This window comes from Brachycentrus maculatus, unplaced genomic scaffold, assembly GCF_059751285.1.
Source record: "Brachycentrus maculatus isolate JH-2025_06_01 unplaced genomic scaffold, ASM5975128v1 h1tg000475l, whole genome shotgun sequence".
Lineage (NCBI taxonomy): Eukaryota > Metazoa > Arthropoda > Insecta > Trichoptera > Brachycentridae > Brachycentrus > Brachycentrus maculatus.
The window spans coordinates 1,053,857-1,072,500 of record NW_028281222.1 but is presented as its reverse complement, the minus strand read 5'-3'; the positions used below and the strand labels follow the sequence as shown (position 1 = coordinate 1,072,500).

At 37.0% G+C, this 18,644-nt stretch overlaps 1 protein-coding gene and 1 long non-coding RNA gene across 16 annotated transcripts in view; both read left to right on the top strand.

Moving 5' to 3' along the window:
* The window catches only part of LOC148302126 (serine/threonine-protein kinase MARK2-like), a 205,387-nt gene that overhangs the window by 80,227 nt on the left and 106,516 nt on the right, over positions 1–18,644 (top strand). For 10 of the 15 annotated variants that reach the window (XM_088272083.1, XM_088272082.1, XM_088272081.1 and 7 more), the window contains exon 1: positions 16,466–16,610. The exons of 3 other annotated variants lie outside the window; for them this stretch is intronic. The gene's annotated coding sequence lies outside the window, so the exon portion shown is untranslated. Of the gene's footprint in view, positions 1–16,465; positions 16,651–18,644 lie in introns of those variants that run through there. 2 more of the 15 variants (XM_088272076.1, XM_088272074.1) reach the window with 2 other exon arrangements.
* LOC148302127 (uncharacterized) overlaps positions 1–18,644 on the top strand; it is a 151,321-nt gene that overhangs the window by 118,805 nt on the left and 13,872 nt on the right. The window lies entirely within an intron of this gene.

The window sequence follows — 18,644 nt, the reverse complement described above, 5'->3', positions numbered from 1 at the left end:
TGTTTAAAAAAAAACACAAAAATCAATTTTGTGACAATTGTTTCGCCTAGTTATGGCATTTTCATGTTTTGATTTAACATTTAATACATTTAATACAAAAAACGAGTGTTTTCTTTTAAATTTCATCATGTCTTACGACATGATGAAATTTACCGAAATTTAATAAAGAAATAGAAAAAACAGTAAAATACGATTGAGTGGACTTTAAATTTAAAACTCAGTGTTTGATTCAACTAACTAACTAACTAACCATCACGCCGCTTCCCCGAAGGGGTAGGCAGAGAGAATAGAGAGCCACACCACTCTGTCCTTGCAAACATTCTTCGCCTCTTCCACGTTCATGCATCTCCTCATACATACCCTCCGATTGTTACGACTCCTAACCTGACCACTTTCAAGTATTTGGCATACGTGATCGTGCCATGTTTTTCTCGGTCTTCCTCTGCTTCTTTTCCCGCTAACATTCGCCTCATAAATTTGTTTTACCGTTCTTTCCTCACTCATTCGTTCTACATGTCCAAACCATCTCAACGCACCTTTCTTAATTTTATCCATAATGCTTGTCTCAGCTTTGCATTCCTTCCTTATTTCACTATTCGCACATCTATCATACATCGATTTGTCGCACATTCTTCTGAGAGATCGCATTTCGTGAAGTGTTTGATTTAAATGTTTAATAATAGTAATTATAATAAAACCCTTATCCGCACCCCAATGGTGCATAGGGCACTGCGTCATATAACCGCAGTGTTATGTTGATCGTTTACACATGAAGGGAAGGTGATCAGCCCTCCGCTTCAGGTACCAGTCCTGGGTGATATTTAATAAATATTACAGTGAAAAAATCACTTAAATTTATTTTACCCCCCCTGGGAATCGAACCCGGGACCTCCAGAACGGTAGCCGAGCGTGCTGATCATTACACTACGGAGGCGGACAATTTTTTTTGTATAAAAATAATAAAAATAAAACGAAAATCAATTTAGTGACAATTGTTTCGCCTAGTTATGGCATTTTCATGTTTTGATTTAACATTTAATACAACAAACGAGTGTTTTCTTTTAAATTTCATCATGTCTTACGACATGATGAAATTTACCGAAATTTAATAAAGAAAAATAAAAAACAATAAAATACAATTTAGTGGACTTTAAATTTAAAACTCAGTGTTTGATTTAACTAACTAACTAACTAACCATCACGCCGCTTCTGAAACATGTAGTCTATAATAAAACTCAAGTGGTAAAAAACGAAGTGTTTTCTTTAATCATTGTAAATATTTAATATATAAATCAAAATGGAGATGTGAGAATTGAACGTCAAATCTATAAACATATTGATTGATATTTAGAGATGAATATGCGAGCACATTATTTTCAATATACGTCAATCTGTTTCTAATCGAAATGGTGTCGAGTGGAACACACAGTGCAATGACGCAGTCAAAGGTCTTATCTGATAAAATCAACCGGTCTGTGTGGACTTATCAATTGATATGCTGTGCCCATATCGTCCCAATAACTCGTTGTTTTTCATCAGAATTTTTCCAGCGATATTGGAGAGAATCCACGAGAAAAATAGGCCTTATGTCAATTTAATTAGTCAGAGGAAGACCGAGAAAAACATGGCACGATCAGGTATGCCAAATACTTGAAAGTGGTCAAGTTAGGAGTCGTAACAATCGGCGGGTATGTATGAGGAGATGCATGAACGTGGAAGAGGCGAAGAATGTTTGCAAGGACAGAGTAGTGTGGCGCTCTATTCTCTCTGCCTACCCCTGCGGGGAAGCGGCGTGATGGTTAGTTAGTTAGTTAGTTAGGTATATTATTTTTTGACCTCTCAACAAAGACGAAGAAGAATACGGAAGTCTGGGCACTTACGGGGCTTACGACCGTCATAAGCTAGTTAAAGTGATGCACACGTGTATCATTCATCAATTCTACCCATGAATGTTACACGTGTGTAAAGTGATCACTGAAACAAGCCTATGACGGTCGGAAGCCCCGTAAATGCCCAGACTTCCATATTCTTCTTCTTCAAATCTTCATTAAAAATAGTTATCAAATTGTGGTAGAGTGGGTTCGAACCGAGAAACTCTGACGTAAGAGTCCGCTACACTAATCACTGGACCGCAACCCGGCACTATCTATTATTTATTTATAGATTTGGCTGTTCATGTGTAAAACTCCATTTTTCCAAACACTGATTTTCAGAGTCTACTAAATTGTATTTTATTGTTGAAAAGACATAAAAATTTGTGACAATGGAAGGAATATCTAATTTAACATACTTAACCTATAAAGGATTGTATTAGACTCGTGAAGTGTTTATAACAGCCGATATAATTAATATGTTCATTCGTAATTTTCTTTTGGAAAATTCGCCTTCGAAAAAATACTACTTATCACGTCTCCGATCTGCGACGAATTGTTCCGCCTTCTCTAAGATCTGTCAGATCACTCTTCTATTTCCTGTTCTCTCCGCCTTGTCACCAATCGCGACGGACTTCCGACTTTTCCGCTTGATTTTGTCCGGTCCATCGTCAGCCATCGGTCCATTGTCTCCTCGCTCGGCGGACGCCGGTTTTAGCGTTATACTTATTTCGCACAACAATGGGTGCGCTGGTCATCATTTTACCGTTTATAATGAAACAATGCCGGCGCCGAGTACACCTTATCGCCGGGGTTATCATCCACGCTGACACCTCATCCGTCTACAAAGAAAGCATCGCTCGCTATCTCCGCCGATATGACTTTACAGTTAAACCTCGATATAAGAAGTCTGAGACAATACTATTTATAATTATAAACCTAACTTCTTTATGATTTCGTGTATTTGGGTAGTATGTTTTCTAGGGATGGAAAGATTGATAAAGACATAGAAAGGAGAGTGAATGCTGGGAACAAAGTGAATGGTGCACTGAAATCAGTTATAGCAAATAAAAACCTATCAGCGGAAGCTAAACTGGCAGTGCACAACGGAGTCCTGGTTCCAACTCTAATGCATGGAAGTGAAACATGGAGTTGGCAAAAGAAGGATGAAAGTAGACTGAATGCAGTCGAAATGCGATCTCTCAGAAGAATGTGTGACAACGATGTATGATAGATGTGCGAATAGTGAAATAAGGAAGGAATGCAAAGCTGAGATAAGCATTATCGATAAAATTAAGAAAAAAACTATATACTATTATTACACACAAATACGGTTTCAAACTAATAAAATTGTTCGCGTGAGAACATTTTCATCGCATTTTTCTTTCTCTTCCTAATCATCTAATAAGTACTCTAGTCTGCTCCCGGCTTGGGGGAATGCGTTTGAAGTTCACGAGCGAGCACGTGGCCCGAATGCTTAATCGCGATTCGATTTTTTTGTATGCATTGTCGCCGGTTGCGTCATCGGCCATCGGACTAAAGAAACGTCTCCGCGGGATCACCGTCGGCCCGCCTCGGTGCCAACGGACTCTGCGATCTATGTACATGTGTATGTAAATGTGTGTATGTATGTATATGTATGTGTATGTGCATGTATGTCCGCCTTCGTGGTGTAATGATTAGCGTGTTCAGCTACCGTGCTGGAGATCTGGGGTTCGAATCCCAGGGGGGAGATGAAAATAAATATTAGTGATTTTATATTCTTATTCATTTTTTTAGATAGGAATTGCATTTATTATTTACCTTGCTTATCAAGTTTATAGAAGGATGAAAGTAGACTGAATGAAGTCGAAATGCTATCTCTCAGAAGAATGTGCGACAAAACGATGTATGATAGATGTACAAATAGTGAAATAAGGAAGGAATGCAAAGCTGAGATAAGCATTATCGATAAAATTAAGAAAGGTGTGTTGAGATGGTTTGGACATGTAGAACGAATGAGTGAGGAAAGAACGGTATAACAAATTTATAAGGCGAATGTTAGCGGGAAAAGAAGCAGAGGAAGACCGAGAAAAACATGGCACGATCAGGTAAACCAAATACTTGAAAGCGGTCAGGTTAGGAGTCGAAACAATCGGCGGGTATCTATGAGGAGATGCATGAACGTGGAAGAGGCGAAGAATGTTTGCAAGGACAGAGTGGTGTGGCGTTCTATTCTCTCTGCCTACCCCTGTGATTCGGCGTGATAGTTAGTTAGTTTAAATTTATATTAAAAATATCGAAAGATATAGAAAGACATCAGCACAAAGCGACTGCCGAATCAATGGTAGAAATTTTATGGCGTTTCCATTTCGCACTTGATTTAACATGGCGAACTGTCGGTCCGAACTTCCGGGTATTGTTTTTTTTTTCTCCGCTAGATGATTCGCGACTCGTCTGTTCTGCATCTCGGCTTCGGCCAATAAGATCTGCTCCAGTTACACTTGAATTACCGCGTGTCCAAATACTTGTTCACAAATCTTTATTATCCGAGTTATTTTTTATACATTATTTTTTGGCATCTCAACATAAATGAATCGAAAAATATAACACTGTGGAAGTCTGGGCATTTACAGGGCTCGCGACCGTCATAGGCTGATTTAAGTGTATCACTTAACACACGTGTAACGTTCACCAATTGTACCCACGATTGACAAAACACACTTCTCAAATTCTTGAAACTTCTAGATGTATTGATCAAACTCGAAACACAGTGTGCGTGACTTCACTGGAGGGATGTATGGTGTGATGAGAAAAGCTTTTAGCGGGATTCTTCTACACCTTTAGCAATAGTTCTTGCATATATTTTATTTTAATGTATAGGATTTAATTTTTTTATAGTTTGTAATGTTTATTAATTGAAATAAATAAATTGAAATTGAAATTGAAATATAACTAACATTTTTGAAAAAAAATATAAACAGGTTAGATTTGAATTTGCTTATGGCTCTGTCCAGTCTGCCCACGCGCTACGGCCGATAGGTTGACATCCCCGCGTGATGCGAGCGATCGAGTGTCGAACCTCGAGTCGGTTCTTGCCTATTGGCTATGCAGCTCCCGCCTCGGGAATTCAGACGTAATGTCTGGCGAGATCGGTGTGGATGTCACATCTCGATATATCGTAGTCGTACAGGAGAACGTGACCAACTACCAAAACGCAAAATGTTCAGGGGGGCCATTTAAGTCACTTTTGCTTGGTATGAAAATAAACATCAATGCAGTTAGTCTTCTCCTTATATATTGAACAGTTTTTTTTTTAATATTTAATATTTTAGTTATTATTCAGACCTGACGATGCAAGTTTAGCTTCCGAAACTAGTAGTCATTAATAAACTCAAGTGGTATAAAAACAAGTGTTTCCTTAATAATTTTATGAGGAGATGCATGAATATGGAAGTTGCGAAGAATGTTTGCAAAGACAGTGCGGTGTGGCGTTCCATTCTCTCTACCTATCCCATAGTTAGACATAAGTTGAAGGAGAAATGACTCAACGTAGATTAATGTCTCCTCCAAACGACCTGCGCAAACTCAATTGTTTTTGACATTGTCTCAAAGGTTCAGAACTATCCAGGAAGAAAAAAACATGATTGATTTTCTTTCCATGATACAAATAGTCTGAAGTGAGTACTAATGACTTTTACTGTTGCTGCTCGCCGAAGTGAAACTTCGCGAAGACAATAGAAAGTTTCTCTCTTGTATCATTAACTTTTCTTTCTAGACCTCTCGGTGTTTTTCTTCTAGCTTGTAGATACAAATTTTCTTCACTTTTTTTAATGCTACTAAGAAACCATTTGCGCGTCACCTTTTTTATTCATTTTTCTGTGATTTTATTGTGGAAAAGGAGATATAGCGCCACTTTCGTAAAACGCTACCTCAAGGGCGCTTCACTAATGAATGAATTGTGGAAAAGAAGATAGTAGAAATGATTTAACAAACATATGTTACAATCAGCTTGATAAATTGCAGCAAAGGCATCTCAGGCCAATGATTGGCATTCGTTGGTATGTTTACATGTCTAACCAGAAAGTTCTGGAGAGAGCGGGTTGTTGTCCTATCTCGATGCATATAGCGAAGGTTAGCTCAAATGGGCAGCGCATTTCATTCGTATGGATGACTTTTTTTTGTTTTTTTTTTCTAATGATCATCTCTCTCTCACTATTTATAATTACTGGTAGAAGAGTATTTCACTCCATGGGTCCCACAATACCAAAGGCAAGCTGGCCAAATTAGTGCGAGCTGGTAAGTTAGCTTTGCCCACAGCAGTTGTTGTAGCCGATCGAAGCGTTAGACGTCCATGTGGTAATTACCAGCAGCGGTGTCAGTTGACTTTGCCCACAGCAGTTGTTGTAGCCGATCGAAGCGTTAGACGTCCATGTGGTAATTACCAGCAGCGGTGTCAGTTGACTTTGCCCACAGCAGTTGTTGTAGCCGATCGAAGCGTTAGACGTCCATGTGGTAATTACCAGCAGCGGTGTCAGTTGACTTTGCCCACAGCAGTTGTTGTAGCCGATCGAAGCGTTAGACGTCCATGTGGTAATTACCAGCAGCGGTGTCAGTTGACTTTGCCCACAGCAGTTGTTGTAGCCGATCGAAGCGTTAGACGTCCATGTGGTAATTACCAGCAGCGGTGTCAGTTGACTTTGCCCACAGCAGTTGTTGTAGCCGATCGAAGCATTAGACGTCCGTGTCGTAATTACCAGCAGCGGTGTCATTGCTTCTGGCCGATTAAAAAGTGAGAATTGTTCACCTTGTGTGGAGGCGCCGACCTCTCCGGTCGGCCACCGCGTGGGAGCGCTCAATGGGGCCGATCTGAACGAGATCAAACGCCATAGCCAAATGGTGGATATTGTACGCGCGAGCGTTGCGTGACGGACCGTTCTTCAATTTGTCACTCGGCTGTGAAGAGAGAGAGAGATCACAATCTCGCCTGAAAATCCACTCGGAGTTTGTATCGGTTCAATCGTGAGGTTTTCGTGTTGTACATACTTATAGTATCGTTGCCATGTCGAATTGGTCGTGCCGACCTTTGCCTATGTCAAATGATCTTCAAACCCTTATCCGCACCCCAATGGTGCATAGGGCACTGCATTACATAAACACAGCGTTATCCTAATCGTTTACACACGAAGGAAAGGTGATCAACCCTCCGCTTGAGGTACCTGTCCAGGGTAATATTGAATAAATATTAGAGTGATAAAAACAATTATACTTATTTGACCCCCCCTGGGAATCGAACCCGGGACCTCCAGTACGGTAGCTAAGCGTACTGACCGTTACATTACAGAGGCGGACGAATAATAATTAATTTAAGTTTTTTTGCAAATAATCCGAAACAGAATTATCACAGAGCAAAGAACTCGGGCCAGAAATAGGCGTACCTCAGGGTCCCGCTCTGGGACCTCTGTCGGTCTCAATTGATTGTAAAAATCTAATCCGTATCCATGTATTTATTACTGGTACCAAGTAAAACATAAAAATGGATAGATATTACTACAAAGTGACTGCCGAATCAATTAATGATACAGTTTTATTCTTGCCCGACGATATTTTATAGTATGAGCAGCTATCAATGTGGTACTTTGTGTTTAATCGATTGAAAAAAATATTTTGTTAATGCCCTTCATTCTACATAATATACTCATTTATTAATTTATATGCAAAATATACAAAATACATTATTTAATGCACTGTTATTTTAATTTACCAATTAAAACATAAATTAAACATGGATAGATATTATCACAAAGTGACCTCCGAATCAATTAATGAAAATATTTTAATTTTGATATTTTATTAAATTATCTTCTTCCTAAAATTAGCTTCTTCCTAAAATAACGGAAGTTGTATGCAAAAAAAATGTGTGGTGGAGTGTGTCGGCCTTGGGCCATTGAATTAATATAGGACGTTGCTTCGCAAATACATATATAGCGTTTTTTGTTCATTCGTCCTTTTATTAATCTCACCGTCCTCTTTTCACCGTAGCAGCTAACTAATCCATCTGAATCCACCCAAATAATAAGCGGTAGTCCTTGAACGAGTCGACTGGATGTGTTGTCTAAGACCGGATCGCTTATAATTCGCCAGATGTTTTGCCTTTGATAAAATTCATTCCTTTTACGTACAGTTTGCCGTGCAGTCACTCTGCCATTTCATTGTTCCACTTCTGAGATAATCCGACAGCGTGTGATGCATGTCTTTATTATGTATTTAGACCTGTTAGCCATTTTGGGCGTGAGTAATTGGATAAAATCCGATGTATTACAGGGTTACGTGTGGCGAAATCGGTCGAGAGTGCAGCGCATATGACGTGGGTAGAATTGGTGAATGTAACACGTGTGTAAAGTGATCACTTACCGAGCCTATGACGGTCGGAACCATGTTCTTCTTCATCTTTGTTGATGTGTCAAATATAATGTGAAAATAACTTCTAATTTGAGATAATCCAGATTTGTGAACATATATTTGGAAACACTCAAAATGTTGTCAACAGATTTTTAATTTCATTAATTGATTCTTCCTATGACGGTCGTAAGCCCTTTAAATGCCCATTTTCTTCCTTATTCTTCTTCATCTATGTTGAGATGTTAAAAAATAATGTTAAGAATCTGTGTTTAGGATCTCGGGTCCTCTCAGTTGACAAAATATTTGTTTCTTCAAAAGGCCTATCGATTCTAGGACGTCTTGCTTTTGGATTTTGACATCTCATTATAGATGAAGACGAATATGTGGGCATTTATAGGGCTTATGACATGACATAGGCTGATTAAGAAAGAGTAGAAAAACTTAAATAAAAAAGAATATGGATGTCTGGTTAAAAGTTATTGTTTCTATGAAAGGTTCATTTGAAAATCATTTGGGATAACACTCGCGTTATCCTCTGTGGCCCTCTTACGACACTGGGGCCAGTCAGAGAGCCGTCGCGACCATCTAGTGTCCTAGCAGACCCCACGAGACAAAGTGGCTCGAACAACTCTACCAGCCCGAAATCTAACGATACTTTTGATGGTGCTCCTTTCATTTAGCTGGCCGGAGTGGAGGCGGTGGTCTCTCGAACGAGCATTGTAAACCGGTTGTACCGCCTTATTTTACCCGCAAACAGTTACGAAATAGCCGCACAATGGAGCTCCTCGTCTTCGGTTGGAACTTTGAACCGCGTGTCGTAAAAAGAGCATTTTAGCATAACGTTATTTTGCATTCTCCTTCGCTTTTGTTGGCCGAGACGTTAGACTTTGGATCTTCGAATGTTTCAATTGTTACTTCCTCTTGGTGTGTTTATCTTGAATTCCATTTGACTAACTAAGCATCACGCCGCTTTCGGAAGGGGTAGGCAGAGAAAACAGAATGCCACAGTGCTCTATTTTTGCAAACATTATTCGCTTCTTACAGATTCATGTATCGCACGACTTGACCGCACTTGAAATACTTAATCACGTTGAATTTTACTCTTTTCCTAATTCCTACTATATTCGCCTTGCATTCTTTCTCACATTCCTTGCATTTCACAGCCTTGTTCTATACTGTTCTTTCTTCACTCATTCGTTACTCATCTGCTCAAACCAATATCGACACACCTTTCTTATTTGATAGATAATACTTATCTCAACCTTGAATTCTTTCCTTAATTTACCATTCGAATATCTATCATGCACCGTTTGGCCACATATTCATCCGAGCAAATCCGCGAAGGCCCATTTCGTATGTGGTACGGCCAATTAGGGCAAAGGGTTAATTTCTTACTATTTGGAATTGTATAACGCGCAGTATAAAATTATCCTTGCTCGCGTCAAAATACCTGCCTGTTATTTATTCCATCACTGGAACCTGTTTGTCAATTATATATTGTCTTATGTGTAACACATCCACGCTCGTTATTATACGAAAAACGTGTTTTTCCCTCGACTGTTTTTAAATAATGGCTGCATTTTCATGCACGCCGCTCGGCTTGCATTGTACCGGGCAACTGGTTTGCTTGTCGCCCCGTCTGCAGCCGGCGTCTGTGGCTTTTCATGGCGTTTCTCTTCACGGGATGCCAAATGCAGAGCCATTGGCGTTTTCATCTCTAAGAATGCTGTCGCTTTTGGTCGATGGGACCGGTTCGCAACTCTCCCGAGTCTCGAGTGTTTTATTATATCTACGTTTTATATGGATTTTTAGAAATTTCACCTCTTTTCCACTTCAACTTTCTTGGTTTTATGTGCTGAAACAGTCGTTAGGGGAAAGCATTCGAAGAAAGTGACTCTTTTCGACCTTCTGAGTGCTTCTATCTAACCTACTTATTGTCGTTTTGTTTGATATTTCAGACATTTATTTAGTTTTCTGATAATAGTCGAGATGAGGACTATCGATACAATTGAGAATGGTGTATTGATATGGTTTGGGCATGTGAATCAAATGCCGAAGAAAGAACTCTAAAATTATATATGATGCAGATGTTCGAGTGGACCAAGAATAGAATGCAAATAATGCGCTATCCACCAAATTAATAAAAGTATGTCAAGATGTTTTGGACTTGTGGAAAGAACGAGTGAGGAAAGTAAAATAATTTTTCGCGAACAAATTAAGGTGAATGTAGATTAAAATAGTTGCAGGGAAGACCGAGGAAAGCTTGGCATGGACAAGTATTTCAAATACTTGCGCGTGGTCAGGTCAGAAGTCGGAATAATCGGCGGACATGTATGAGGAGAAGCATGAATATGGAAAATGCGAAGGTTGTTTCCAAAGACAGATTGATGTGGCGTTCTATTCTCTCTGCCTACCCTTGCGGGGAAGCGGCGTGATGGTCGGTTAGTAGTTATTTTAATTTTTTTGTTCTGTCATTTTGGTCCTAGTCTTTTGTTTTTGAGTAAACTACACTTGTCGATCGAACAAGCTCTTGATGTGACTAAGTTTAAAGTTTGATCCAATAATTTTCCCAGCATTCAATATTTGCAGTTCACGTCCTCATAAATCTTTTTTTAAACTGTCATTTGGGTATGAGATATAGGATCGTTCATGCATAATGCTTGGTTTTTTCCATGAATTATCGCAAGATCCGGTGGTCCGAGATTCCACAATTTTTACCAAACTCGTTAGGCGGCAGTGCGTAGGAAGGCCGAACGAAACCAGTATCTCTGGCATAATCGTTATTTTTTTCCAAATACCCTCAGTTTGTCATGATTCCAATTCACCTTATGAGCGATTGGTACTTGGGATTTCAAAGTTGAATGCCATCCGTCCACGCAAGAAGCTGGAATGACGTAATATTTATCGTCGATTAAAAAAAATCGCCTTCGTCACCGTCTCCAAGCATTATGTTTTCACTATCATTATTGTCATAGCTAATAATATTTTTACTATTTCTTACATCATTTTTATTTGTATTTCATCGTGTTTTATTTATATATACGAGTCGACGGGTTGGTGTTAATTTCATTTGAATACCAATCGCCTACGATGACATTAAATCTTGATCCGATTATAAGGATATAAAATTTATTGAATTTATGTCGAAACTAGCTCAATTTATATTCTCTCTTTTTTGCATAAATTCGAAGTTTATTCGCTTATTTATTACTTATCTATTTAAAAGTATGACATTAAATTAAATTATGGTTATTGCTCTAGCTGTTTTAAAGATTGATTCGCATTCAAAATGGTGTGGCGTTCTATTCTCTCAGCCTAGCTATACCTAGTTAAAGAAGTATGTTTGATATTAATCATGAACAATAGCTTTGATTAGTTTCTAAATTTTATGGAGGTCTCGCACCAAACTGTGCAATTACTGTTGGTTTACTGGCTTCTCCACTCGAGAGTTATTTTTACACATGTCTTTTGTAATCATAACTCAAACCCAGATTTGCGAACAAGGATTTGGACACTCAAAAATGTTGTAAATATCTTACTTTTACTTGACGGTAAATAAAACTCTCTCCAGTGGGCAAAACCGCGTCAGTCAGTCACTAAGACTTATGCCACTTAGATGAAGTACACTGCAATAACTTAGCATAATTGATGTTGATCAAGAAGTTTGCAAGCATTTCATCAATTGATTCATCAGTCACTTTATGGTAATATCTATCCATGTTTAATTTAAAGTTTACGTGGTAAATATCACTGTTTAGTTGTATGTACAGTGGTATTTACCAAGTAAAACTTGAATTAAAAATGGTTCGCGAGCAATTGGGCCACGCGCAACCTCAATACCATTGTTTGATTTGGGAAACAGCCTTGGGGCGGCGCGACGTGGGTACGGCCGAGAGGACGAAAGCGCCCACCGCATTGGGTCGCTCAGCTGATCAATTATAATAATAATTAATTTTACTTTTATTGCGAATAATCCGAAATGGAATTGCCACAGAGCAAAGAACTGCGCCAGAAAATGGGTGTACCTCAGGGACCTGCTCTGGGACCTCAGTCGATTTCAATGGGAACATAGCGCCCACTCCTTTCAACAACGTCACACATCAAAAAACTAGATTTTTCAGGAGATCGTTTTTAAAGTTGAAAATATAATAAAATGTATTAAAAATAAATAACAAGCCAGTTATTGAACTTTTCACTGTGCAATAGATCTTTTTAGGTAAAACCTGAATGTTTTTTCTCCATTTGAAAAATATTTAGTAAATTTAAAAAAAATAATTAAACAATACTTTTTCTTCAAAATGAAAAAAACAACACTTTCTGCCTTGTAGCGGGTAAATATTAAGTTAAAAATATGCATCTTTTGCTGGGATATAGTATATTTTATGGGCGACTGAGAATGACGATTTTTGATTTATGACGTTGTTGAAAGGAGTTAGCGATATGTATCTTGCATAAAGTGGTCAATAAAATGCCTTATTCGCACCCAATGGTGCATAAGACAATGCATCGCATTGAAGCAGTGTTACATAGATGGTTAATTACTTACTTAATACTTAATTTACCTACGCATTTTTGACTATAAAAATTTGTACTACTAGCAAAAAATACACATTTTAACAAAAATAAAAATAAAAATAATAAAACCCTTATCCGCACCCCAGTGGTGCATAGGGCACTGCGTCATATAAACGCAGTGTTATCTTGATCGTTTACACATGAAGGAAAGGTGATCAGCCCTCCGCTTCAGGTACCAGTCCAGGATAATATTGAATAAATATGACAGTGAAAAAATCACTTCTATTTATTTTATCCCCCTTGGGAATCGAACCCGGGACCTCCAGAACGAACAAAAAAACATTCATAATTATTGTACCAATCGTTCGATTATTATGATTTTGTTCAATGAATACTCACGATGTAAGATAGCCCTCACTCGGGGTCGTAAAATAATATTTATGATTTAACAAGTGGCAGTTGAAATTATGAGCAAAAAGTGTCGTATGTTTTTATATGCCCATTTACTGTACCTTTTATTGCTTTATATTTTACATGTTCTCTTGTTTGTTAGTTTCTCATCTGTTTTTCAGTCTTCCATGTCCCAAAATGAGTAATGGAATTTGCTTATCTGGAACATTATATATGTGACTTATGTAAGTTATATGTATAAATAAATAAATAATAATAAATTAAATTAGTAAAAAAATAAATAAATAAAGCACATAGTATAGATACATAAGGACAGTCTGTTTAACCGTCCATGTAATCTTCACATTCGTTTGAAAATGCCATAACTAGGTGAAATCATTGTCACAATATTAATTTTGATGTGTTTATGAATAAAATACAACTTAGTAGACTTAGAAAATCAGTGTTTGATTTAAAAATTAAAACATAAAATAAAAAATGTATTGTTAGGTTGATTTTATGGTTACTATACTTATTACCCTACCTATATACATATTGTCCGCCTCCGTAGTGTAATGGTCAGCACGCTCGGCTACCGTTCTGGAGGTCCCGGGTTCGATTCCCAAGGGGGGTAAAATAAATATAAGTGATTTTTCACTGTCATATTTATTCAATATTACCATGGACTGGTACCTGGAGCGGAGGGCTGATCACCTTTCCTTTATGTGTAAACGATTGAGATAACACTGCGTTTATAAGACACAGTGCCCAATGCACCATTGGGGTGCGGATAAGGGTTTTATTATTATTATTATTATTAGGTTGATTTCATGGTTACTATACTTATTACCCTGCCTGTATACATAATTCTAGTTGGCTTTGTAATCCTGCCTCGAGGCAGGATTTTCATATTGATTTATATATGTTTTGAATATTGAAAGCATTAACTTTGTGGATCATCTTGATATACTATTTCGAGAAACAAAAATACTTTGTGTTCTGATCCACTCACATTTTTATTTAACCAACTAGTTTCGGCAACAACCTTTGAAATGATGATGTAACCCTGAAGAGGGCAACAGGTTGTTGCCGAAACTAGTTGGTTAAATAAAAATGTGAGTGGAACAGAACGCAAAGTATTTTTATTTCTCGAAATAATATATTGATTTATATACATTATCCGACATTTCCATACGATTTTCATTTTGTATTAGTTTTCTCTCTTCCGCCTTATTATTTTTCAATTTTCTCTCCGGCATTGTATTCATTAATATTCTCTCTCTGTGTTTTAAAACAAAATTCTTTATCCTCGTTTTTTCGAATTTAATCCTCCTGAAGACTGGTATTTTCTTTGTATTTCTCTACGTAAGGCAGGTGGCGGATATCACCCGCACCTAAGCTGAGAGTAGAACAAGACATTTAGAATTTATATTAAAAATGTGTCATTTTGATTTTGATTTTTGTCTTTATATCCTACGGGATTCTTTTAGAAACACCGAGAATTTTCTGTCAAAAATGATACACAAAAAACACGGATAATATATTTACTTAATTAAATTTTACTTAGTGAATACCATTTTTTCTTGATATGCAATGAAACAATTCGATTCATTCCGGATTATTTTCAAACACCATTTAATGAATGGACCATGTAAATGGCAACTTTTAAAAGGAGATGGAGTAATGACACCTATTAAAAAACAGTTATCTTAGTTTAACCCGTTTTGAGAATACACAGGAAGGGACATTTTTCCTGTAGAACGTTTTTTTTTTTGCATTTTTGGACTAAGTAGATTCTACTTACTACAACGTACTACAAAAAATGTCCCTTACTGTGTTTTAAGTTTGGACAGCCGACGTGTCATAATAGATTTTAAGAAATAGTGGTATTTGCCAAGTATTTATTTATTTAAACATATTACACACATAAGTCACAAATATAATATTCCCGGTGAGTAATTTCTATCACTCATTTTGGGACATGGGATTAAGGTTAACAAGACTGAAAAACACGTGAGAAAGTAACGAACAAGAAAACACAGGGCAAAATGGAAAATATAAAGCAATAAAAGGTACAGTAAATAGGCATATAAAAAACCCGGGACCTCCAGAACGGTAGCCGAGCGTGCTGACCATTACACTACGTAGGCGGACAAAAACGTACAAATTCTGTCTGACATTTATACAAAAATAATATTTTTGAAAGAGAGAAAGACAAATGAATCACAATGGGAATATTTTTAAATGTGGACTTGAAGTCAGTCTTTTTTCTTTTTTCTTCAGTCTAGTTCAGCCTAGTTATAACGGTCTTGTTTGATAAGCCATCGTGAACCACTGTTAGTTCTTCCATTTCGTGGTATTATTACATAATGAATATGGTTTCGCGTAAATGATACCTTCGCCTGTACAGTTTTCGTTCCGATCTGGATGCGCACTGGAGCGAATAGCATTATTCTACCGTGAACTAGAAACATTATCTTCTCTTCTACAATTGTACCAGCTGTAGAATTGTAGAATAGAAGAATATATGGCCACGCGTTGCTGTGCCCCAGTCTGATCAAATAAAAATGAAATATTATTTTATAATATTATTATTTAAAATATTAATATCACATCAAAGATGAAGAAGAATGTATATGGGCAGGGTAATAAGTATAGAAACCATGAAATCAACCTAACAGTAAATTATTTATTTTATGTTTTAATTTTTAAAATAAAGTAAATATTTTTCAAATGGAGAAAAAACATTCAGGTTTTACCTAAAAAGATCTGTTGCACAGTAAAAAGTTTAATAAGTGGCTTGACGTTTATTTTTAATATATTGTATTATATTTATAAACTTTAAAAACGATCTCCTGATTTTTTTTTTAAATATATGACGTTGTTGAAAGGAGTGAGCGATGTGGTCTAGGTACAACACATAATATCGGCTGTCCAAACTCAAAACATAGTAAGGGACATTTTTTTGTAGTACGTTTTTTTTGCATTTTTGTAAAAAGTGCATTCTACTTATTCCAAAAATGCAAAAAAAATGTCCCTTACTGTGTTTTAAGTTTGGACAGCCGACATGCCAAACGCAGCTACGGTTTGAATCTATGAGTCTATCGAGTTCCCATATTTCGCCCATGTCCGTCGAACGGTGACGATAGTGTCCAGCATTTTTCTACCTGCAGGTTGGCAAGTAGGTACATAGGTAGGTAGGCACCTTTACGCACCGTTCTACCCGTTCGCCAGTCCCGCCACCTGTGGAGCGGGCACGCGAGATGAGTCACCGCGCGCTCCGCAATACGTAATGCCCTCACTGCCACAGTCTGCCTCGTGCGGTGAGCGCTGTGGCCGTCCCTCGAGTCGAACTAGGTCCACACTGCGAGTGCCGTCGCGATTATACATATTTGCCAAACTAGGCCCATTTTGTGAGTGCCGTTGGGATTATTGTCAAATTTGGAACATTTTGTGAGTGCCGTTGGGATTATTGCCAAATTAGGCCCATTTTGTGAGTTTTTCAGGATTTGTGCTGGAAAACTGTCCGTTTTGTGCGTGATAATTTTGTGTGTGTGTGTGTGTGTTCAGTGTACCGCGAAATGTTCTGCGTCGATTCACCTGCGTTCTGGGATACATATTCACGTTGCATTGTCGCGGTGTTGTTAGACGTATGCAGCTCTGAAAAACGAAACCAAATTTGTGGATTATTCTTTTGAAAATTACACACTATTATAATACCGCACTTGCTGAGTTTTATTTCATTACAGTTGTTTTCGGCAACAGGTGATTGTCAAGTCGTGCGATTTGAAATAAAACTCAATATGTGGTATTATACAAGTGTTTCATATAAAAAAATAGTCAATATGTCATTCCACGACGTTAATGCCGAATCAATAAATAATACTCATTTTTTCAATATATTGCTCATGGAAGGAGAAAAAGGACAAAAGCGCCTTTGTAGGATTACATCTTCAACGTCTCGTCAGATATTGGGATGAAAAGGCTTGCTGAAGAGCTATTTTTGTTGATTTTAATAGGCGAATGGTGAAAAAAAAACAGTAATTGATATCGTTTTAGTACAGTCTTTTAATGATAGGATTTGATTATATTTTCCCTTGAAAAGAGTCGCAAGTCATGACAGAATTACACAATGTGCATGCAACGCAAAAAAAAGAGTGATAAAAAATATTATGTAATTTACATATCGCTCACTCCTTTCAAGAACGTCATAAATCAAAAAACTTGATTTTTCAGGAGAACGTTTTTAAAGTTTAAGAATATAATACAATGTATTAAAAATAATTATCAAGCCACTTATTAAACTTTTTACTGTGCAACAGATCTTTTAAGGTAAAACCTGAAGGTTTTTCTCCATTTAAAAAATATTTATATTTTATATTAAAAAAATAATTAAAAAACACATTTTCTTAAAAATGCAAAACAACACTTTCTGCCCTGTAGCGGGTAAATATTAAGTTTAAAATATGCCTCTTTTGCTGGGATATAATACATATTTTGGGCATTCCGAAAACATGCATAACTGAAAATTTTCGATTTTTGATTTATGACGTTCTTGAAGTGAGTGAAGGAGTGAGCGATATGTGGAGGTCCTCACCAAAAAGTTACATTTCCAATATTGCACAAAAAATCCTTTAAATGCAAATCTGTTCTGTTTACTGTATCCTATCGAAATCTTCATTAAAGTTGGGACAAAACGTGACCAATCCTGTGTTATAAACCAATATGAAATCATTAAATCGCACCAAAACGTAACAATTTTACAAGCTAGAATTCCTGATTACTCAAAATCATTTATTATGGAGATGTAACGCTTTTGTGAGGGCCTCCACATATAGATTATAAAAATAATATAATATTTATTTCACTCTTATTCTGCTGATAAGGCGTTGATTACGACCTGTTTTTTTTTTCCTACAATCTGTTCAACTTCGTGCAGTAATTGCTCGCAATCACCTATGGATTTATTCGATGAAACGTTTTATATTTTAGATATTGTCAATTTGTGTTTTTGGTTTATCAAATTCTTCTGATAAGACTGGTTCGATGACGTAGCCGTCTTTCAGCCATCGTACACGTGTAATTACATGTCATTCAATTGTGTCACATTGTGAATTTTGGTTTTTGGTTTTGAAACTATGATTTATTTAGTAGCGTGGAATTCACATTTAGATGATGAATGAATATCATTAAACTTTGTCACATTGAAAATATTGGTTTTAGTTATTGAAACTATGATTTATTTAGTAGCATGGAATTCACATTTAGATGATAAATTAATGTCATTCAATTGTGTCACATTGAGAATATTGGTTTTTAGTTTTAAAATTATGATTTAGTGGCATGGAATTCACATTTGGATGATGAATGAATATCATTAAACTTTGTATTGGTTTTAGTTATTGAAACTATGATTTAGTAGCATGGAATTCACCTTTGGATGATGAATTAATGTCATTCAATTGTGTCTCATTGAGAATATTGGTT